Raw genomic sequence first — 25,779 nt, 5'->3', positions numbered from 1 at the left:
AGCTTTGCTCAGGGACTGGCAAAGGTTAACCTTGGGGTAACTTGTTGACGGTCACAAACATGGATGCCATCATCAGTGAACAATTTTCTCGGCTTGCGCAGGTCCATGGCATGCTAGAGTAATGAAATGGTAAGGATGGTTGTTGACGGTCACTAACATCAATTATAAACCGTAAACATAACCTATATTTATATTTAATTCCATCACTAAACATAGGTATAGGGGTTTAAACTAATAAACTCCACGAGTTTTGGTGATATGTGTTTTTAGCAGGGTTTATCCAGAAAACCGTCAAGGGGACCTATTCATCAGAGGAAATTACAAAATTTTGCCGTGTAAACAGCGTGGGAAGATTCTAGAAGACTCTAGAAGGCTCACTGTGGTAGAACCACCTGAAATAACACGCTTTCGGAGGCGCTCGTCTTCCTCTAGACACTAAGCACCCTAAAAGTTAGCTACATCGGACAGTTCCATCGAGCACACCCTAAGGGAGAACTCGAAACAATCCACGTTTTACATCCTGAATCCAATAATGAGTACGAGCTTACAATACTTAGTCTATTTCATACAACAAGAGTTCTTAGAAATTATTTATTACAATAACAGAGTTTAGAGTACGATAATTAAACAACGGAATGTAAATAAGCATCTAGGGGAAACAATACAAGGATCCATCTGTGCCCACCAGAAGAATCTTCCACACAAGAGCTACTCCTCAAGCTGCACCTGTAACAGGGGTAAAATAAACTCTGAGTACACAATGTACTCGCAAGTCTTACCCGACTAGTGGGAATAGTTTCCTGACTCTCAAGGATATGATAGGCAATATGGGTTTGTTGTTTTCTTTTTGTTTGCGAAAAGCATTACTAATTGTTCATCCTTACAGTCAAGTTTTATTAGCAGTCATGATTACTTCATTAGCTAACTGTTCTAGGTAAGCACATATTCTACTTTCAAGCAAGGGTTGAGCAATCAGAACCATTTTACCATATTTCATCTTCCAGTTCTTTCTACGGTTCTAGACCATAGCCAAGTCATACCGTCTCACGAAAATGGCGATTTGCGAACCAATGCATCCCAGCTGGTACCCTGAAACACATGCCCGTTTGTACCCTAGGCACAAACAAGACCAACCCATTCCACTCCTATCATGGGGTCTAGATCCCTGTCCAAACTTAGACTCCAAGCCCCCACACTTGAGACACGATCTCAGTATGGTGCTTAGACCTCCACCTTTCCCCGCCTCTAATTAGTTGATCCAGAAAGAGCTAGAACCTATGACAAGAGTATAACGAGCCTTCCCACTCCCATAATCAAGTATGTGCTCTGGATAATAAGTCTGTGACCTGACTACCAACCACAGCAACGAACGGTCCTTAATTGACACAAATAGGGAAAATAGTGTAACCAACCTAAGTCTTGTTGGCCGCGGGACACAACCTGTTACACCCACCAATATCCATACCATATCCCTGCCCTATCTCCATTTTTTCTTCCATCATTTTATCATGAGAGTAATTATAATAATCACCTATTATGAGTAACGATAGGTTACTCACGCTATCGAAAACCTAAGCATAGCAGCTACTCGAACATGTAGTAGTAGGACTCATAGGACAGTTATATCTATGCATGTGGTTTTCATAAAATTCCTTTAATATAAATGCACATCACATATATACATTCAGTGATTATAAAAAATAAGGGTTATGCACCGGGGCTTGCCTTGGGCAGGCATGGTGTCAGCTGAGTCATTCTGTGGTGGCTCTGGGGCCTCTTCCTGCATGAGGATCTCCTCCTCATACTCCTTGAACTCATGATCGCTGATGGTCACGATCTCCGCCAACTCGTTCTATACATGCATGCGATGATGATTCAACACTTAGCATTTATGCAACAACAACTCTTAAAATAAGAATACACATACTAAGCTACTAAGCTAGCTCTAATGGCTAAGGTACTAAGCTAACTATCATCTTTACCAAGCAAAGTGTTGGGTTCAACTAACAAACACCTAGCTTTACAAATAAAGAATATATCTTTATTCCTACTACTGATTTAATGTACATTGCAACAAAGAGCATTTAACTACCCTACTGCTTAATCTATTCTAAAGCTACAAAAATTATAGTGAGCACATAATAATACAATGAAGCTACCATAAAAATTTTAGGACCAAAACTAACACCAATTTACCATAAAAATTCCAACAATATTTAACCTAACAATATTAAGCACTCTCAAATGATTTAATGGCCCCTGGTATCAACATGTATATATATATATGAACTAAATACACTAACCGACATAGCACAATTTTAGGAACCTAACAAAATTTGTTTCACAATTTTTAGAGACCTACATTATTTTATATGATTTACCAAAGATCAGCTCAAAAATTAAATTAAAAAAGCTATTTCTAAGTCCTTATGAAAAAGAAAAATGAAATCGCCTGTGCACCCCACACGCGCGGCCCATGCGAGGCCGGCCTGCAGCGCGAGGCGGCCCACGGTGGGGGAATCTTGCGTGCAACTACGATTTTGCAAAAGAGACCTCACACTTCTCCCGAATTGCAACTAAATCCTGGCACTATTTCCCCCTCTCTCAGAACTTCTCAATTTATCACCTAACCTTTCCCTAATTCACCCGCATGCACCCCCGGTCACCCAGCGTATGGCGGCGCGGCGAGCGGCGGCACTGAGCGCTTACACCGGCCACCTAGGATCTGCACGGGCCCACCTAACGGGTCGATCACCATCTCTGACCTGAGCGGCTACGCTAAGCGGTGGTGAGGGGTGATGGAACTCATTGGGGAAGGCTATAGTTGTGCGTAGCCATCCGCGATGATGGCGCCACTGTTCCAGTGAGCTAGGGCAGCTACAGACCTAATCGGTTAGTGCGTGAGCATTAGGAGGCTACTAAGGACCAGGCCGAGGTGATAGTTGGGGCGGAAGATGATAGAGGAAGGCTGGCCATGTGCAACCGAGCCGTGTGGTGGTGCACCGCGGTGGCACGGTCGCGTTAGCGATGAAGGGGAGGCGGTAGCGATTCAACTAAGGCATGCAAGGTGGAGAGGGAGTCAAGGTGAGGCTAGTGGTGCAGGTGAATTGGCTCAGGAGGGACAATGGGAGAGCTGCCCACACCCATGGCCGGACGTGGCCTTATCGGCTCAGCGGCGGAAGAAACTCCAAATTGGAGCTTGGCCATGCTCCCTTCAAAGTTGGGTGGGGTCGGGCAGTGAGAGGAAGTGATGGTGAAGACAAGAATGCGCTGAATTGAATGGAGGTGATCGCTCGTAGGGTAATTGATGGCATGGCTCAGCGGCAGCGGCGGAGGGAGGAAAAGAGAAAGAGAGAGACAGGGCACGGTAGGTGGCTTGGCTCGTCCTTGCTTTGGTGGGATGCGGTCGGTGAGATCGTGGAGGCCCACGCATAGGCGCTAGCCGACAGGTGCGCACTTTTCCGATCGACGTGGCCCGCACGGCCATAGTGTCAATAATGACAAAGCGACGGCAAGCCTAACCACATGCGCGCGGCAGAGGCGGCAACACACTAGGCCGACAGCAGCACAGAGATGCAGTGGACAGGTGCGGACACGACGACGATGCGATGGCAGCAGTAGCATCACGGTGCGAGGCGGGTTGGCTGTGCGGCGAGGCAGCAGTGAGCAGACGCGACGGCGAGGTGATAGCGTCGGTAGTGGCTTCGTCATGGCGCGGTGGGCGGCAGTAGCTCTACGCGGTGGGGCCAGCAGCAGTCGAGCCATAGCCAGGCCAGAGGTAGCCACGGATGGCCACGCATGGCAGGGCGTGCACATGCGACCAATGGGGCGACGCCGAGAGCCTGAGCGTGGTGATCGCACCCACGTGGCTAACCAGCCTGAAACCGTGTCGTGCACAAAATTTAAAGCACCCATAAAAACTAAACGGTTGCTTCTGGACCTAAACCATCTTCACCATGCTCAAGATGACACATGAGACTACCAAATCGAGCTATAACACTACACCACCCCTTAACCCAATCTCTCAAAATAAATTGCTAAACATAGCAATGTCTAGCTGTTGACAAACTTGGAAATTTTCTAAGTTTTGAGCTGAATTTGATTTCAATTTGAGATTTCTAAGCTAGTGGAAATATTAGTTAGTAATATCATTTTTCAACAGCAAGTATTTCACTGTCATCTACAAAGTTGGTACTACAAACTTTATTTACGTGTCACATATATGTTCTATAGCATTTTTGTTCAATAAAAATTAGTTTTAAACCCTACTTGATATACATGAACATATTGAATCAACTTTTGTTTAATATTTTTATTAGCCATTTTAAGTTATAAGAAATTTATCTACACACTCTATCACATGCATTAACACATAAACATGATGCTCATGGCATGTTTTAGTAAATGATTTAGGGTGTAACACCAAGGGTGTTACAACTCTCCTCCCCATAAATAAAATCTCGTCCCGAGATTTCATGAGAGCCTAGTGTAGGAAAAAGGACAAGAGTGAGCTTTTAACACAAACTATTATCTCAACACACTGGGGAGAAGATGGGGGTAATGCTCCAGAATATAACTCTCCTGCTCCCAAGTTGCTTCGTCCTCAGAATGATTTTGCCACTGGACTTTATAAAATTTCACCACTTTGTTTCTAGTAACTCTCTCTTTTTCATCCAAGATTTTGATAGGATGCTCAATATAAGAAAGATTAGGTTGGAGAGGGAGTCCTTCAATTTCCACCACTTCATCGGGAACTCGCAAACACTTTTTCAGCTGGGAGACATGGAAAACATTATGGACTGCTGATAAAATATCTGGGAGTTGGTGACGATAAGCAATAGAACCACACCGCTCCAAAATTTTATAAGGTATGACATAACGAGGAGCTAACTTTCCACGGACTCTGAGCCAATGCACACCTCTCATCGGGGATACCTTTAGGTACACATGGTCACCAACTTCAAACTACAAGGGTCTTCTTCGCTTGTTCGCATAAGTTTTCTGATGATTCTAGGCTGCCTTCAAATGACTATGAATAACACTAATTTGCTCTCGAGCTTCCTTGATAGAATTAGGTCCAAAGTAACCATGATCACATACTTCAACCTAGTTAAGAGGTGTTCTACATTTCTTACCATATAGGGCCTCAAAAGGTGCCATACAAATGCTTTCTTGATAGCTATTGTTATAGGAAAACTCAGCTAAAGTCAAGCATTCATCCCACTTTTCTGGATAAGAGATGACACAAGCTTTCAACATATCCTCAAGTACCTGATTGACTCTTTCTATCTGACTGTTAGTTTGCGGATGATAAACTAAACTTCTGAGGAGACGAGTACCAAGATATTTCTGGAGTTGCTCCCAGAAACGAGAGACAAAGACTAATTCTCTATCCAAAACAATAGTAAGAGGAACCCCATGCAAGGTTACAATCTGATCAAAATATAACTTAGCATACTTCTTTGCTGAATACCTTGTATCCACTAGGAGGAAATGAGTGGACTTGGTAAGGTGATCTACAATGACCCAAATAGAATCATACCCCTGTGTTGTGTGGGGCAAACCCACAGCAAAGTCCATGGAAATATCCTCCTATTTTCAAATATGGATAGGCAAGGGCTGTAGAAATCCAGGCATACGCATATGGTCTGCCTTAACCCTTCCACAAATGTCACATTCTGAGATGTATTTGGTAATGTCATATTTCATATTTGGCCACTAATACAAGTGACGCAAATCATGATACATCTTGTTACTTCCCGAATGAATGGATAATTTGAAATTGTGAGCTTCATATAAATTTTTTCTTCTAAGCTCATCACTTGAGGGAACCACCAATCGGTTCTTGAACTTCACCACACCTTGATCATCAACACTGAAATGAGGACCACACCCTTTGGCAATTAACTTCTTGATATGCGGAATTCCCAAAGCGTCTTGCCTTTGTTCTATAATAATTTGCTCATGTAGACCCAAGACTAGAGCAATATGGGCTAACACCTCAGAATGGTTGAGAGACAAAGATTCTTCTTCAACTTGATGCGACTTCCGACTTAAGGCATCAGCCACCACATTAGCTTTTCTTGGGTGATAATGAACTTCTAAGTTATAATCTTTGATTAACTCAAGCCACCTCCGTTGGCTCATATTCAACTTGGATTGAGTGAAAATATATTTGTGGCTCTTGTGATCCGTAAAAATGTGTACTTTATTTCCCAACAGGTAATGTCTCTAAATTTTAGAGCGTGCACAACTGTAGCCAGCTCTAAATCAAGACTGGGATAATTCAACTCGTGCTTTTTCAGCTAACATGAAGCATAAGCGATCACATGCCCGCCTTGGATAAGCACACATCCCAGTCTAGTCCTAGAGGCATCACAATACACATCAAATGGCCTTTTAATATTTGGTTGGGCAACAATAGGAGCAGAGGTAAGAAACTTCTTTAGCGCTTGGAAAGCTTCTTCATAAGCCGGACTCCATACAAACTTGACATCCTTATGGAGCAACTTGGTCATTGGTTGAGCTATTTTGGAAAAATCAGGGATGAAGCACCGATAATACACAGCAAGACCAAGAAACTGACGAATCTGATGCACTGACTTTGGAGATTTCCAATTTAACACGTTCTGCACCTTGCCAGGATCCATAGAGATGCCTTCTGGTGTCAGGACATGTCCCAAAAACTACACTCGATCCAGCCAAAACTCACACTTGCTGAATTTAGCATATAGCTTGTGTTCCCTTAATCGAGTCAATACTATCCGAAGATGTTGTGCATGCTCTTCATCATTCTTGGAGTATATAAAAATATCATCAATGAACACCACTACAAACTTATCCAACTCTGGCATAAAGACTGAGTTCATGAGGTATATGAAGAATGCAGGAGCATTGGTGAGACCAAAAGACATGACAAGGTATTTATAAAGGCCATACCTAGTAGAGAAAGCTATCTTTGGTATATCTTGTGGTCAGATCTTAATTTGGTAATACCCAGAACGAAGATCAATCTTTGAAAACACCTTGGCACCGCCAACTGATCGAACAAAGTATTAATACAAGGTAAATGATACTTGTTCTTAATAGTTGCCACATTGAGAGGGCGATAATCCATACACATCCAAAGAGTGCCGTCCATCTTCTTCAGAAAAATAGCTAAACAACCCCATGGTGAAGAACTAGAATGAATGAATCCCTTCTCCAACAATTCTTCTAATTGTTTCTTCATTTCTGCCAGTTCCTTTGGATCCATGCGGTAAGGACGCCATGAAATAGGAGCAGTACCAAGTTCTAACTCAATGGCAAACTCCACATCCCTATCCGGTGGTAACCTAGGTATATCTTTGGGAAAGACATCCGGAAACTCACAGACCACAAGAATAGAGGCAAGATCAGGAGAGGCTTCAGTATGAGCAATGACTAGCAAGGTGGGGACTGAAGGCATAAGGAGAGACATTCTATCCTCAGAAGAAGGAAGCTTCAACTAAACAACTCTCTGCCTAAGGTTCAGGACTATCCCATAATTTCTCAACCAGTTCATTCCCAGAATTGCATCTATGCCTTGCCCAGGCAACAACATGAACTGGAGACAATAAGAGTGAGTTGCTAGCACTAGTCTCACCATGTCTATCCAAGTTTTAACGCACAACTACGCACCTAGAGCTCTGATTCTATAGGCAAAAGAAATAGCCATAGTAGATATATTATGCATTTGTGCAAACCCCATACTCATGAATGAATGTGATGCACCAGAATCAAATAATACATATGTTGGGTGGGAATAAATGGTGAACACACCAGCCATCACGGGCTCTCCCTGTGGAATCTCCTCAGCTTCGGTGAAGTTAACCTGTCTCGAGCGGCAGCGGAGGGAGGAAAAGAGAAAGAGAGAGACAGGGCGCGGTAGGTGGCTCGTCTCGTCCTCGCCTTGGCGAAATGCAGTCAACGAGATTGTGGAGGCTCACGCACAGGCGCTAGCCGACAGGCGTGCGTGCTTTCGACTGGCATGGCCCATGCGGTCATAGTGTTAATAATGATAAGGCGACGGCGAGCCCAACCACGTGCGCGCAGCAGAGGCGGCAACGCACTGGGCTAGCAGTAACGTAGAGATGCAGCGGACAGGCATGGACACGACGATGTTGCGACGACAACGGTAGCACCGCGGCGTGAGGCGGGTTGGCAATGCGGCGAGGTAGCAGTGGGCAGACGCGACGGCGAGGTGATAGCGCCGGCAGCTCTACGCGGCGGGGCCAGCAGTAGCCGAGCCATGGCCAGGAAAGAGGCAGCCACAGCTGGCCACGTGCAACAGCGCACGCACGCGTGACCAACGCAGCGACGCCGAGCGCCCGAGCATGGTGATCGCGCCCACACGGCCAACCAGCCCAAAACCGTGTTGTGCATGAATTTTAAAGCGCCCATAAAAACTAAACGGTTGCTTCTGGACCTAAACCATCTTCACCATGCTCAAGATGGCAAATGAGACTACCAAATCGAGCTATAACACAACACCACCCCTTAACCCAGTCTCTTAAAATAAATTGCTAAACATGGCAATGTCTAGTTGTTGACAAACTTGGAAATTTTCTAAATTTTGAGCTGAATTTGATTTCAATTTGCGATTTCTATGCTAGTGGAAATATTATCTAGTAATATCATTTTTCGACAGCAAGTATTTCACTGTCATGTACAAAGTTGGCACTTCAAACTTTATTTATGCGTCACATATATGTTCTATAGCATTTTTGTTCAATAAAAATTAGTTTTAAACCCTACTTGATATACATGAACATATTGAATCAACTTTCGTTTAACATTTTTATTAGCCATTTTAAGTTACAAGAAATTTATCTACACACTCTATCACATGCATTAACATATAAACATGATACTTATGACATGTTTTAGTAAATGATTTAGGGTGTAACATTGAGGGTGTTACACTCTCCACTGAAGCAGACCCCGAGGGGCTACCATGTGGGGCCGGTCGGCCCCACCTGTAGGTCGCCCGACCCCTGGGCCCACTTGTCAGCCTCCGCGCCATAATGTCGGTTCTTTACCGTCTCCTAGGTTGTATCTACGCCGTCCTTTAAGTCGGTTTGATCCAAGGGCTCATGTTGGACGCTTCAGCCTATATATAACAGCCCCTGCCACCCTCCCTGGAGCAATCCTAAAACCCTAATTTGCATCATGATGATCAGAGCCAGCTATTAAGAGAAGATTAGTCCTCCATAGGATCTAGTCTTGTAAATAATAGTGAGATAGAGAGTGAGGGAAGAGTTTGATGGAGGTGCCGGCTTGTCGGTGCTCTCTCTACGGCTTGTACCTTGGCGGATCCAAGTTCTACTTGAGCTTGTCTTCGAGATTTCTCTAGTAATCGACTTCTGATTCAAGTAACTAATTGTTTATATTGTTCATCGGGACCACGACTCTCTTTTGAGTGCTTTAATCTATAGACGCTCTAGGTTAAAGTATTAATCGTAAGTGTAAGCATGATGTTTAGACTTAGATTAATCGTGGATGCACCCTGTATTCTGGATGGTGGTAGATCACGTGTGTGACATCAGTTCTATATAGCCTGTACTATATAGTTTCGTTGATCCTTTGTAGTCCACGTTCCGTGTGTAGGTGCAAGTAGGACGTGGTTACGAAGGAAAGCATCTTGTGCCGGTGTCTTTCCCTAGTAATGTCCCTAGTTAAATAGTAGATGATATAGCTTATCCAAGTCAGAACTAGAGAGCCTTAGTTTTCATCTCTACGCTTCTATTTATCTCAACCTTGTTGCTACCCCTAGTTAAGTTAGATCATAGCTAGTCTCACACGTTTTCCTGTAGATATGGTACTTGGAATACTTCCAGGTGAAAGCTACAGCGGTATTCGTGTGCTTGCTGATTTATCTGTGTGTATTAAATATACCAACAATGGTAAAGAGGAAGCTGTATTGCCAAAAGTTGCTGGTAATAGCGCTTAATTTCTTTACTACGCTGTCGTAGCAAATGAGAAGGGGCTTTTTGCCACATCTTCACCACTAGCTTCATAGCTGTTTCAAGCTTTTTTTCCAAAAAAAACTTTTGCAAACAACCTCAACCACGAAACTCCTTAAATCCTATGCTCATGTAGAAATGGGATGGGATGACGCTGAAAATAGTAGTTTTTCTTTAGTTAAACCCCTTTTTGCCATTCAAATTTAAACGATTTGCTCCTTCTCATGAGATAAAGTTTAACATGTTAACCGCAGTAAAGAATTTGAAGGGGAAAAGAAAATAACAGATCGGCGTAACATTCTTGCTAAGCCAAATACTGATAAAAGTTAGGGATGGAGCCATTGTGCCCCCACCCCCACCCCCACCCCCGCGTCCTTGCGCCCCCCAATCCATCGTCGCCGGCCATCCTCCGCCAACCCTGTCCGGAAAGCCGCCCGCTACACAATCTGGCGCGCCTCCCCATACAGCTCGCGCCATGTCTTCACCTATGAGGCCCCTGCGGAGCTGCTGTGCCTGAACGGCTCGTCGGTGACCCCAGAGCTTCATCCCCAACTCAGGTCAGTGATTGTCAGTTCCCTAATGCTGTCCGCAAATCCGCTGTCACCTTGGGAGTCTCCAATCGCCGGCCAGAACGTCACTCGAAGGGTTCGCTTCTGCTTCGCTCCCACCGTGGCCACCACCGGCCATCACTCCGAATCCGACCCTTCAGCCATTATTATCGTCAGTTCCTACCACTGTTAGTTGATCTCCATCAATAGGCTCGGGCCCTTGTCTCTGCTCCCTGATCGGGGGAGCCCAACCCTAATACGGTTGGTGGGCCCCTATCGCACAGCACACATAAAAGGAAGGTGGGGATCAAGGCTCGCTATGAGGTTCACTGGAGCCGCCATCCCACCCATAGAAAATCCTAATCCGATCCTAAAGAGGTGCTGCCAGCGACGGGATGTGCCCACCGACGACATCGTCGCTCCCTGCAGGTCACCACCGGACCACTGCAGTACCACTACGGACTCCACCGAGCCGGATCTACCGTGACACCGGCGTCTACCCGCTGTGGTACATCTACGGAGAAGACAAGGATGAGGTCTTCCCCGGATCTACGGGTTACACACATTTATGATTCTTACAACCACAAGTCTGCTTCAGGATTCACTTTAAATGGCGGATCTGGCCGGTCCACCGCCGCTCCACGCCACTCGGCCTCACACGCAGCTGCAAGCAAAGAAAGCACTCCTTCCGGAGACGCCGGCAGCATGCGAGGAGCAAAGGACAACTTCAAGCTGCCCACGCCCACCTCACCGAATGCCGTGGACGATGATGGTTGGGCTACGGTACTGCCGAGCCACTGGTGGCGCCGCCCAGAGTTCAAGACACCGGCGCCTTCAAGCCGCCCACCCACCAGCACCACCTGGAGCCGCTCTGCCTTGATCCCCGCTAACCTACGAGGAAAATGCCTCCGTTGCCTGGCTGGTGGACACTTCGCAGCGTCCTACAGGGAGCCGGTGCGGTGCCTGCGTTGCGGTCGCCTCGGCCATAAAGCATGGGAGTGCAGGGGCAAAGAGGAACGTCAACGCGCTGCACCCTCTGCTTCAGCGCCAATTCGGCTTCAGCCACCATCGCTAGACGCCTCCAACTTCCCCCCCTCGCCTGCTCTGCAATGGCGGGGCTTGGGGACCCGGTGTCGCGCCCGAAGGTGACATCGGCGGTCGCGGCCTCCACAAGCGCATTGGAGAAGGAATTCGCACGCCTCTCTTCATGTGCGGTGGTGGCAAGCCTCTATAGGGATCAGGACGACGTTGAGCCGGAGGTCATCAAGCGGGGCATCTGCTCCCGTTTTGGGGTGCTTCATCACGATGTTAAGGTGGTGTGCCATAGGCCGGAAGACTTCTTCATCGACTTCAGGTACCCGCACCACAGAGACATGGCAGTGGCTTTGGGAAGGCTACCTATCGGTAACCGCGCTGTCCGCATCAAGCCATGGCGCACGCTCCCCTACGACGACCACAGCGAACTCCATCACCATGTCCGCCTCTGCTTGGAAGGCATCCCAACCCATGCCTGGAACGAAAGCATCGCCAAAAGGGCGGTGGCAAAAGCCGGTGACCTCGACTATGTCGAGCAGAAGTCCCTTCGGCGTGAAGACACCCGGGTGCTGTGTCTCTAGGCTTGGACGCACGACCCTGCCGACATCCCAAAACTCACCTGTCTGACAATCACAGGCAATTCTACTCGGGTTCACGATGGCTCCGTTCCCCCTAGTAGACGTCATGGCCTCACTTCAGGGTCATTGTTCACCTGGACATTGTGGAGGCGCCACCGGATGAGCATGGCAGAGCAGTAACAAAGAAGCACCTATGGCGCTACGGAGTTGTCGACGGCGAGCGCGCCCCACGTGACAAGCGAGAACCACCTCTAGCAGACAACACCAATGGCCGGGGTAGGGACGACAACAACGGCGATGGTGGCCGTGGACAACACGGGCATAGCAACTGGGACTCCAAGCCCTCCCGCAGCCTCTCCCTAGATTCGGGGACAGTACGTGAGCGCTCAGAATCGCGTCGGGTTCACCGGAACGACAAGATCTCCACGGCTGGCGATCGCTGCCGTCATGAGTTCATCGATAGGACAGCGGACTCGAAGGACAACGCGCTTGCAACGACTGAGCCTCCGCCGAGTACTTCGGCCATCCCTCCACACGACGCCGATTTGGAGGCCATGGGCTTGGGAACACTCGCCGCCCCATCTGATGATGCACTGGAGTCTTCCCTTGGAAACGTTGCTGATTCCCCAGACCCAGCTCTGGAAGACGACGTTGGGGCGTTCCCACGGCGGGGGGGGGGGGGGGGGGGGGGGGGGGGGGGGGGGGGGGGGGCACGTCACGCTTCTGCCCTGGCTGTGTGTATCATAGACGTGCCAAGGATGCACCAGGACACCCTGCACCTGACGACACTCAAGCCCAGCCAGACGCCGATGCTCTTGTTATCCCGCAACTTGCCGTAGAGTCCACGGCCACCGGCTTCGTTGACTCCCTGATGCGGGCGCAGGAATAGTCGCTCTTACAGGTTCGCCACAATCAAAGTGCCCCAACACGCAGAGCGAAGAAGCAACCGCCAGCACCACGGCGCAAGATCGCGCGCATCGCGGCGCTGTCATGGCCCAAAGGGGACGCGCAGAGCAAGGCCCGCCAGGTTCTCATGAGGCGCTTGGAGATTATGCAGGACGACGAATAGCCATCGGATGACCTCGTACTGCGCTACTTCGCCCTCTTCAGGGGGCCGCTAACCACCTTGGTGGTCAAGGCACTCACTGCACTTTGTGGCCTGGAGGACTCCACGGTCACCTGAGGCCACGTTGCTGTACAAAGCTATAGGGTTCACATCCAGTTTTTATGGCTCAGCGTAACTGCCGAATTCTGAACTAGAATGTACGTGGCCTGAATGATGGCGTGAGACGCGACTCGGTTAGTGAGCTGATCCACGACACTGGCTCTACTATTGTTTGCTTACAAGAAACAAAGCTACAGGTCGTTGATGACACGGTAGTGAGACACACCCTTGGGCAGAACTTCGTGAACAATTATGCTGTCCTGCCGGCCTCCCAAACCAGAGGAGGAATCCTGCTTGCCGTAGCTGAGAACTACTTTACCTTGTCAGATACCCAACTCACCACCAATGCTATCACATCAATGATCTCCATGAGAGCTGATGGCACAAAATGGCAAATCACAGTGGTCTACGGACCGCAGGGGGACGACGTGAAGTTGCAATTTTTACAGGAGCTAAAGAACATTCGTCGCCCGATCATGGCAGATGGCTCATACTTGGGGATTTCAACCTCATGTACCAAGCGGAAGATAAGAATAACACAAACCTCAACAGGCGCTTGATGGGGTCCTTCAAAGCAACCATAGACATCCTCCTACTTAAGGAGATCCGTCTGAACGGGCGTCGCTTTACTTGCAGCAACGAGCAGGACAACCCGACACTCAATAGGTTCCTCTGCACATCTGATTGGGAGTTACTTTTCCCGTCATGCTTCCTACATTCACTACCGTCCCTGATGTTAGATCACACTCCGCTCCTCTTGCTAGGAGAGCTGCAGCATCACCAAAACTCGTGCTTTCATTTTGAAAATTTCTATACGAAGATGGATGGGTTCCAAGAGCTGGTCCAAGATATCTGGAACAAGCCGGTGGCTTCTACCCAACCTCTCAAGCGCCTGCACGTCAAACTGTTCTGGGTAGCAAAGGCTATCAAGCTGTGGCGAAAAAAAAATAGAGGACTTAAGGCTACAACTCGCGCTCGTCAAGGAGATCCTACTCCAGCTTGAGGCTGCACAAGAACACAGAGCCTTCACCTAAGAAGAGCTACAATTGAGACGTCGGCTGAAAGCTCGCAGTGTGGGTCTTGTAGCAATAGAGAAAACCAGAATCAGGCAAAAATCCTGCCTCACCAACATTAATGTGGTGACGCCAACACAAAACTCTTCCACATTCGCGCAAGCTCAAGGGCCAGGAAGAACTATATCCAATGCCTACATAAGGACAACGGGATTGCGCTCACACACGAAGATAAAGAAATTGTAGTTGGCGACTACTTCAAGAATCACCTTGGCTCTATGGTTCCAAGACCATCCACCTTCTTGTGGTCTGCTCTCGCCTATAATCCCCGCGACCTCTCTCATCTAGAAGTACCCTTCACCCAAGAGGAAAGAGATAAAGCGCCAGGCCCAGACGGCTTCATAGGGGTCTTCTTCAAATACTGCTGAGAAATCATCAGGGTTGATGTAGCAGCAGCCATCAACACCCTTTTGGATATGAATTCACAAGGTTTTGATCTGCTTAACTCAGCAAACATTGTCCTCCTTCCTAAGAGGCAAGATGCCAGGCGAGTCACAGATTATAGGCCAATCAGCCTAATCCGTAGTATCACCAAGCTCTTCTCCAAGCTACTCGCCAACAGGCTTGCGCCGCTACTGGACTCCCTGGTTTCAAAATTCCAAATTGCTTTCATAAAAAGAAGAAGCATAACGACAATTTCCTCTATGTCCAGAACACGGTTAGAAGCTTGCACAAGTCAAAGACTCTAGCACTATTCATGAAACTCGACATTCAAAAAGCGTTTGACACTGTTAATTGGAGCTACTTGTTAGAGGTATTGCAGGCTCTCAGTTTCAGACCTCGTTGGCGCGAATGGGTATCCATCTTGTTTTGCACGGCCACCTCCAGAGCGATGCTAAATGACGCGCCGGGGTCAAAATTCCACGATGCTAGAGGGGTGCGCCAAGGCGACCTACTCTCGCCCATGCTTTTCATCCTAGCTATGGACCCGTTGCAGCGACTGCTTGACCTTGCTACTAGCCGCAATGTCCTTACGCAATTGCCTTTTGCTGCAGCAAAATGGAGGACATCCATGTACGTCGATGATGCGGCGATCTTCATAAGCCCCAAAAAGGAAGACATTGAAGCCGTCAAATCCATTCTAGACGCCTTCAGCAAGGTGCAGGGCCTTAGCATAAACATGGATAAAAGTTCCATCCACCCAATTAGATGCGAGGTCATTGACTTGGACCATATACTCTCGGCTTTCTCGGGGACCAGAGGATCTTTCCCTTGGTGCTACCTAGGTCTGCAACTACACACAAGGCCACTCCGGAAAGTGCACGTTTAGCCTCTAATAATTGAACGCATTGGCGAAAGACTACCCGGCTGGAAGGGCAAGCTGCTAAACAAGGCAGGCGGCTAACGTTGGTCACTTCGGTCCTGTCGTCTATGCCTACATACCACCTAACTGTCTTCCCACTAGCTGCCTAGGCCAGGAAATAGATTGACAAAATTCGTAGGTCTTTTCTATGGAAGGGGGAAGAAAACGCGAACGGGGGACATTGCCTCGTCAATTGGCCAACTGTGTCCAAACCTAAGGAGCTTGGTGGTCTGACCTGGACAAGTTTGCTACAACACTTCGATTACATTGGCTGTGGCAGGACTTGGTGGATCCCTCCAAGCCGTGGGCTGGCTCCGAGTTGCCTTGCAAAACAACTGACAAATTGTTGTTCAATGCATCAACTATTGTCACAGTCGGAAACGGCATGAAAGTGCAATTTTGGCACCATAGCTGGCTAGAGAGAGAGAGGCTCCTAGGAACCTTGCGCCGCAACTCTTTGAGCTAGTGAGAAGAAAGAATAGATCGGTCCAGCAGGAGCTCCAAAACGACGACTGGATTTGATCTCTCAGGGATAAGATCACAACGGCCACACACCTAGAGGAATTCATATCCTTGTGGATCAGAATACAAAACATCCAGCTACAACCGGGAGTACAAGACTCCATTACTTCGAAGTGGACGCCTGATGGCATATACTCCACCTGCTTGGCATACCGTAAACAATTCCAAGGATGCTACAAAAGATTCTGGCTAGACCTTATATGGAAAGCACATACCGAGAATAAATGTAAATTCTTCCCTTGGATCCTTGTGCAAAATAAAATCCTCATTGCTGACAACTTGCAGTTAAGGAACTGGCCGCACCAAGACCACTGCATCATGTGCAATGGACCACTGGAATTGGGCCTTCACCTATGCTTGTTGTGACCTCTAGCCAAAGAGATTAGGAACCTTGTGCTGACCTGGGAACATTTTGATGTGCAACTAATCCAGCCACATGTCCAACCAACAGAATTTCGTGCTTGGTGGGAGGAAGCGGCTGCCACAATACCAAGGCAGCGACGATGACACTTCAACGGAGTGGTGATTTACACGATGTGAAACATTTGGAAAGAAAGAAACAGAAGGGTTTTTTAAAACACTACCATGGACGCAAGACAAGTGGCCTCCAAAACCAAAGAAGACATTGACCTTCGATCATAGGTCTTTAGCAGCATAACTTAGCCCCCCTCTATTTTTTCCCTAAGGGGAGAGGAGATCATTCTTCTTCTGCACCTGGGCTGTGCCCTCTGGGGTGTTTTAGGACTTCGGGCTTTCTATACATAAACCTCTATCTTTTCTTAATTGAGAGTCAGAGCTCCTGCTAACTTTTCAAAAAAAATTGAAACTACGAAAGCAGTATACGTTTTGAAGACCACACGATTTATGTTACTGGATAAAAGAGTGAACACTGATTTATATTACTGGATAAAAGAGTGACGTTGAATTATGTTACTAGGATTAAAGAGTGAACATTGTTTATTTGAACAATAGAAAGATCTAATCTAAGTGATGCTGAAGTAGATCAACTCCACGATTCCAATTGTAACCACCTCCGAGGTGACTCGAGGGTGACACCCACTGCCGCCGCACTCGGCCCTCACCAGTGAGCTCCCTTGGCCGCCGCCGCTGCTCGCTGAAGAGTGGTGGCGGCGCGAGCAGTGGCGGCGGCCTGCGCTGCTGCTCAACAAGGCAGCCTCTGCACCCTTGCATCTCCTCCCTTCCCCATTCTCTCCCATCTTCCCTAGACCTCCCTTCTTCCATGGTAGACGAGGGGACCGGTGTGGTGGCATACCCATGCCCTATGAGGCCAAATTTGATGCCTACATCCATGGACTTGCTCCCTTTGAGGCGGGCCCTGCTGCAAGCGCCAACGGTGACGGCAATGGCGTGGCGGAGCTTGGAAGGTTGGCGGCTAGCACGAAGCTCTGGATCTGGGTTCTCTAGGCCTAGATCTGATGGCGGCGTGGCGCACTCGGCTGGGCGCATGCTACGTGGCGCCGTGCTCATGGCGGTGGGCATGGAGTTCGAGCTGCATGAAGCTTCAAAGGCCTGTGGGATCCCGTGCCCCCAGTCCCAGATCTGGTGCATGGGGGCCGAGCTGGCACGGTGGCCGGCGGCCATATTGGTGGCCAGCAGGCAGCTGGTTGGTGCGCTGGGGCACGTATCCGATGGCCTCTGCCCCGAATTTGGCATGTGGCGGCCGGCAGGCGCGATGGCGGCCGACGCGCGGTGCGGTAGTGAAAGTGCAATCAAGCCCTAATTGTGGGATTTGGTGATAATGACCACACAATTAGAGGACTAATGAGATTTATCAAGATGACAAGCAGAGAATATATAATCGAGGATGTTATACAAAACAGAGGTTCTCCCAATTACAAATGTCGATGGCTTCAAACTCAAAGGAGGTTTAAATTTTTTATATTTTGAATTTGAGTATAGGAAAAGCCATACTATAAAGGGGAACACAATGCTTGAGCTAACATGTGCTACCAAGTGCTCTATCTTACACCTACATCCACAGTTACTCAGCCAAGATAGCCAACACTTTAGTCTTATCCTTGTTGTCTTGCCTTGTGCGGCAGTGCCGCACTTGGAGAGAGGCACAACCGCTGAGCGGCACTGCCATGACTTAAGTGACCATTAGGGGCTAGGGAGGTATCTATACCTTTCCCCTTCCTCTCCAACATCTCTCTCTTTCTTCTGAACCATTCAGTTCACCCAAGAACATAAAAGTGCTCATCTCTCTCTTCTCCATTGGTGACCTTGAGCTCCTAAGCTTCTCCATTGATTTCCCCATCAATCCTTGAGAGAAAAAGATGCCAAATTTGATTAGAGAGCAGATCCACTGATTCCCAAAGCCTAAAGAGCACTTGGTTCATGTTTTTGCCGATAGTTGTGTTTGTTACTCTTGGAGCTTGGTCCTAGCCAGCTAGAGCGTCGCCCGTGGAGCTTGCCAACTTGTGTGGCAGCCCTAGGAGGTTGGTAATCATCTCTTGCAGCTAGTAAACTCACCTCTCATCTCAAGAGGTAACTCTCTTGACTTGAGAATGAGGAAGGGTTGCAAAGCCCTAGCCTTAGTGGCAACCTCAACAACGTGGACTTAGGCAAGTCTTGGTGGGGAGCTAAACCATGGGATAAATCATTGTGTCACCTTGTGCTTGATTTACTTCACTTGCATTTCACATTGTTGTTGAGGTAGATGCTAGGGTTTGTGACCGATCTACTTGTGTGTGGAGTTCCTACCACTTCAAGCTCTCGATCTATGAACCTCATACCTACAGGAAGCTAAGGAATTTCTCTGATCTAAGTTTCCATTCACTGATTTTGAACTATGACTCAAAGTTGTCTATAGGTGCGGTAGTTCCGCTGTTATCACTACAAAAAATCTGGGCTTGTATGACAAACACCATTTGTCACGTTAAGTCAAAAAATTGTCATATAAAGCAGCTTATGACGAAAATCACGTGTCACGTCGGTCGTCATATAACGACCGTCACATAATGTACCGCGTGACGATTTCATAAGCAACCGTCACAAATTGTCTGACCTTTTGTGACGGTTACCAAATGTCATCACAAATTGTTCCCTTTTATGATGGTAGAAACCGTCACATAATAGTTGGTCAACGTGTCACATTTTGCAACTGTCGTCACAAATTGCGGGTTGGGAGTCAGGTTTGGATGACTTTTTGTGACGTCCCTCTCATGTCATGTTATGTTTATGTAGATTATATGACACAGATGTTTTGCCTTGTTTGGTATGGTTGTAGGCCATGTTTTGAGACAACTATATGGCGTCACAATTAGCCATGGCATTCATGACGATGCTGGTATTCATATTCAGTGACGACATACAAATCTTTCATCACATGGAACCAAAGCAGAATACACACACACACACACACACACACACACACACACATATATATATATATATATATATATATATATATATATATATATATATATATATATATATATATATATATATATATATATATATATATATATATATATATATATCAGCCCAGTCATCATCGCCAGGCTTGACATCAAAAGGCAGTAATCATACACAATTCATAGAAGTGCATACACATATATTCCACTGGTTCCAAACACAGTGGCAACCACATAGTTCCATCACAGATCCATCACATAGTTCCACCACAACTAAACCACAGAAGTTCCACCATACAAGCATAAAGCACCAAGTACTGACAAAGTTCCAACCACAGATCAAGTTGTAGCAAGGTAGCAATAACTTAGACAAAAGCCCCATCCACAGAAACTGCTTCAAACCTACCTCAATCTTTCTGAAGTTTCAGGACAGCTCACAGCAGTGCATTAGTCTCTTCAAACTTGGTATGCATCCCCTTCACTTCCTCTTGGGTCTGGCGCAGCAAACTCTGGTTTTCTTGAAGTGCGGCCTGCTGAGCTTGAAGCTGTTCTTGCAATTCTTCCTGCTTCCTAGCAGCTTCATCTCTTTCAGCTTGGAGTCTTGCCTCAAACTCAGCTTGCATGCGTGCTTGTGCTACTGTCGATGAGGCACGGCCAGTCTTCGACGGTCGAGGGACACCAGTGTTGGGAAGAAAGGTGGATGAACGGCTAATCTGGCTGAGACTGTCAGCAACAATCTTGGAGGGTGACTTTTGTGCTTCTTCTTCTGTCTCTCTTTCCTTCTCTGCCACCATTTGTGCCTACAAAAATGGAATGTAGTAAATAAGAAGTCCATAGAACAGTGTTCAACCAGGCATGTAATTGAGTATAGTAGATGTATCCTATCATTTTGTAACTTACATATATTTCATTGGCAAGAGGAGTTCGACCACTTTGGGGACTATTCATGCATTCACCAAAGAAATCAACAGCATCAGGTTCCATGTCGTTGTACTTAGCCCTCTGCAACATTTAAAAAACTTGGATTACAATGAAGCTAAAGAGAGGGTGAACTCTGAAATCTTAACTATGAGGTGCCACTGAAATTATTTGTGTGACCATGAAATCTGAACTAGGAACACTTAGCAGCAAGATTGGTTTTACTGAAATCTAAACTAGGAACTAGGAACACATGCCAATAGCTAGATGCCAATTATTGTGCTAGAAATCACTAGACATAAGATTGGTTTTTGTATATTCTAAGAAATCAAACAGCATGTGATAACTTGACACAAACCAAGCACATGGTAAGTACTCTGTGAAAATTGACCCATCTTTCTTGCTAATTATACAGAAAACACAATGCCAGCTTTGTAGCGAACTTTCAAGCAAACATGTACATACAGTTTGCATTGCACAGTAACGAAAAGGTTCAAGCCATTCATCAGGCAATCAGGTTTGCCTCCAAAACCTTTCACATTTCAATGGAAGAAGCAATAGTATGCTTACCAGGCTGTACCGATGGGCAATATAGGACCTAGATCCAGTCCTTTGGTGTAGCTGCACTTGGCCTTGGTTGACTTTATTCTTAGCACATCTCTCCTGCACCACAAATGCAATACGAAGTTTACATTGACATGCACAGTTTGCATTCCATATTAACAAAAGTAGCTGATGCTGGTCATGGACCTGATTCTTTGGGTCACACCAATACTCCACTAGTTTGATCCATTCCTCTTTCTTCATCTTTGGTGGAGGTTCTTTGGCCAACAACTGTTCTCTTGACAGTGACTCATCGAAGTACTTCCTTTTTAGGTGATACCTTGTTTGCCTTACTCCCCTCTTAATGATATCAGTGCATGCATCAAGGCTTGGTCCCTCGTTCTTAACGTCCACATCCAACCTAGACTGCAGGCACACAAATGATTTAGTAGACACAATTTTCACATGGGATTAGACTAATGCAGGGAAGTACTTGGAGTGAATTAGATATCTCACCGCCACTTTCTGAAGCACTTTTTTGACTTCTTGTTGCCCCGCCTCATCGTTATAATCCTTCTAGGATGGGAAGATAGGCAAGTTGTCTCTAAGGAGCACACCAATTTCTGATGCCAGCTTTGCTGCCTGAAGTGGTACATTAGGTATTTTCTTCCCTTCAGCCACTTGGATAGCCAGCTTCTTTCCTCTATTTAGCATCTTCTCTAATCCATGACCCATGGTTTTCTTGCGGACTTCCTTTCGGCGCACTGCATTGGCAAATAATAAGCAACATGTGTTGCTATAGCAGTAACAAAGGATCATACTGAAATGGAGAAAATAATGTTTGGAAACACGTATTGTTTACCTAGAACCAAGTCACCAACTCATTCTCCTTCATCTGTATGACCCTCTGAAGTAGCAGCCCCAAATTGTTCAACTGACTCATTGAGGTCATTGCTTTGCCTAGAACTCTGTGCACCTGGTGAGGTTTCCAGCACTTGGTTTACACTAGTTGTGGGAGTAGGTTCACGAGACAAGGTACCAGGGTTTGGACTAGGCGTAGACCTTGCTACAGTTTGCCTAGGAGGACTAGGCACTGTGTTTGGAAGAGGTGAAGACATGGCTGGACCGGTCCTAGTGATTATTGGATGAGTAGGCACTGTGCTTGTAGTTTGGTTGGTCTAGCTGCTGCTTGTAGTGAGCTGGGCTTGCAGTTGGCTGGTACTAGAAACAGGTGGAGGTTTAGGGTTGGCTTTGGAAGTGTACTAAGGAGGCAAGGAATGTCTTATTTTAGGTGGTGGACGGCCACCAGGCGAAGGCATGGCTGCACTTTGCCTAGTCAATCTGGTTGGCATGCGCGGTGGCTCCTGGTTGGCAGGCGCCTTTGTTGCCAACTTTTGCTTCTTCGGGCGAGTTCCTAGCACCATTGGACTTTCTTGACAAGAGAAAATGTATCTTATTAATTATGAAATAAGTGTCAAGTAGATCAATGAACTGCACTGAAGAATATGATTGAAATGGACAAACCATAAACTTGTCAATTGCCTAGTAATGCATCTCACCTCATCAGAATCATCAGTGTGAGATTGGTTATTAATATCAGATGATGGATCATAATCATTGTCAGAATCACGATTGTCAGATAGTAGTTTCTTCCCTTTGCCCTCGGGCTATTTTGGCATAGAACGTCTAATATCTTCTGTTAAGATTCGAATACCCAAAGATTTAAAAACATCCTGAATTTCCTTAACATTCTTGTCCCTGTCCCGCTCATACTTGGTTTTGGTCATTTTCTTCTATTACTTATTACATGCAAACGCATAGAATGAGCAGAAACTGGAGTCAGTTTCTGAAAAGAATTTGAAGAAAAACTAACACATCAGTAGTGAAATTGTAAAGAAACAAAAAAAACCAGAATAAAATGAACAAAATGGGTTCAGAGAGGACTCTCACAAGCAAGTGTAGTTTGTACTGTCTTTGTAGTTAAAAGAACACACAGTGAACTTGTGAAATACTTGGTGCCTACCATTATGAAATATTAACACAAAGCACTTAAATTTTTGTGTCAATGATTTTGCTGGCAGTGGCAAGGCATCAATTGTGTTAGGCAGACAACAGGTATTTCACAAGGATCTAAAAGGATTCACATCTCCAACATACATCTCCAACAAGAGCACTTCCCATCACACAAAACCACAAAGCATTGATCTCGACTAACATTGCAGGGGAGGGTGGGGTTGGATCTAGCAGTTGGTCTTACCGTAGACGATGGCTGAAGCACGTTCCTGGAGGAATCCCAAAGAAACGATGGCGTGTAGGCTGGCGACGTCTGCTTTGTCAGAGTAGAACGGTGGACCAGCGTGGAGGGTTACACGGTGGCGGAGGTACCACCAGCATTGGTGTAGTGGCGGTGCCCCACCTACCTCGGGCCAGTGGCGGAGGTACCACCAGCGTTGGTGTAGTGGCGGTGCCGCTCCGTCCTTTGGCCGGTGGTAGGTGCGTGGTAGTAGGTTTAGGGTTTTGGGATGGTGTGGTGGCCGGTTTAGGGGAGGGAGGAGGCAGCCATGGTTTAGGGGAGGGAGGAGGAAGCCAGGGTTTAGGGGAGGGAGGAAGAGGCCATGGTCTGCGGTGTGAAGGTGCGGAGGCAGGCGGTTTGGTGGCGGCAGGCGCTGTGGAGGCGGGGTGGCGGCGGGGACGGAGATTGGAGATTGCTGACCGGGCAAGAGGATAAGGCGAGGTGGTTTTGGATGGCTTGAGCAGGAGGCGGGGAGGGGCCCATGTGTCAGCGAGCAGGAGAGCATGGGTGCGGCATTGAAAAATTGGGCTGACGCATGGGCCCGATTTGTCGGTGGCACGTGGTGGGCTGGCCCAGATGTTCATCAGCTCCCACCATTTGTTCAAATGTTTTGTTTTTTAAATCTGTGGAAAAATCTTGTAACAAGTTTTTCTCCTACATACTATCTCCAAATCAGACATTTTTTTCCTAAAATTTTCTAAAATCATGATCTATCAATATGTTGAGTTGTTTTCAGCCATATTTTCATGGTGCAAACTTTGATCAAAGGAAGAAGTTCAACTTTTAAAAATTGAAACTTCAAACCAAAATTTGAAACTCCAAATCACTTCATCTGCAAAAGTCATGAATACAAGAGTTGAACAACTCATCAAGACCAACAATTCTTATTTTGGTCATTTGTCCATCCGACAATGTGATAGTAAAGTAGTTCATAAAAATTACATGTCTCACTTCTAGTTCATGAAACTCTAACTTAGATTAACAGCATTACTATGCCCGCAGGTGGACCCTACTCATAAAAAAGGCAGCTCAAGTTCTGAACCCTTCATACCCCCATTGCATCACCGAGTTGATCCGCATCAACTCCAACTTCATCTCCTTTGTAAATGTGCCAACACCACCAAGTGTACACCATCATGTGTATGTGTGTTAGCATTTTCACAATCATTTTTCAAAGGATTAGCCACTCAACTTGCCACGCCACTCAATCCTAGTGACGATGCAAAGTTAGATCACTCGAGTGGCACTAGATGACCGATATGCAAACAAGTTTGCCCCTCTTGAAAGTACGGCCATCTATCCTAAACCCGGTCATAAACTTCTCTACACACCTATGACCGGTGAAATGAAATGCCCTAGGTTATACCTTTGCCTTGCGCATTCCATTCCATCTCCTATGTCAATGCAACACATGCACCAACACGATCAACAATGATATGATCCACTTCATATCATCACGTGATCATATTGGTTCATCGATCTTGACTTCACTTGCTCTTCACCGTTGCCATCGTCCATCAGCGCCAAGTCATGCTCAAGCTTCACCGCCATGCGGTCCATCACTCCAAAGCCTTCGACTTGCCCTTCACGCTTGCAACCGGTCCATCAAGCCAAGTCTTGTCTTGATCTTCTCCACCTTGATCACATGACTCAATGTCATGTCTCATGTGCATTTAAGCTCCTTCATCATCACATGTGTGAGCTTTGCAACATCTCCAAGCCATTTTTCACCTTCATGACATATGTTGCTCACACACATGTACCTGTGGACTAATCACCTGCGTATCTCATATAAACACAATTAGTCCACCTAAGTTGTCACTCAATTACCAAAACCAAACAAGGACCTTTTGTCCCCCAAGCTGGTTGTTGCTGCGGTCTCTCACAAAGCTAGGTCGATGTTGAGACTAGAATAAATACTACCAATTCTGGTTCTCCTGTTCCTGCTGTTGCTGGATGGCGGCAAGGCGTTGTCATGCTTCTTGCCACTAGGAATGTTGGTGCAGAGTGTTCTGAATCTCATGCTGGTTCTCCTCAATGGTGGTGAGCCTGGTGTCAAAGTGAGAGTGTTCCATCTGCTGCTCATGGTAACCCATGGGCGGCGGATGGTGGCCCATGTGCTGGTCATGGAAGCCACGAGCAGAGAAGGACATGCGTCCTCCCTGGTAGCCGCTAGAGACCTCCTCAAAAGATTGCTGTTGGTAGTAGTCAAAATTGTCGTCCTGCCATTGCCCACTTGAGCCTTGTTGCCAGGAACTCTCTGAATGATGCGAAGTAGGTTGCTCTCACCTACCATGTCTAGGTTGGTGCATATAGGAAGATCCTGGCTGGTCCCAACCTACATGCATAGGATGGTGCACCTAGGAAGGTCTTGCTTGATCAAATCATGTGTAGCCGGTGAAGGCAGGGCCTTCTAGAATGGGGTCATCTTCACGGTATCG

Source organism: Miscanthus floridulus, chromosome 2 (genome assembly GCF_019320115.1).
Source record: "Miscanthus floridulus cultivar M001 chromosome 2, ASM1932011v1, whole genome shotgun sequence".
Classification (NCBI taxonomy): domain Eukaryota; kingdom Viridiplantae; phylum Streptophyta; class Magnoliopsida; order Poales; family Poaceae; genus Miscanthus; species Miscanthus floridulus.
This window is presented reverse-complemented; position numbering follows the sequence as displayed.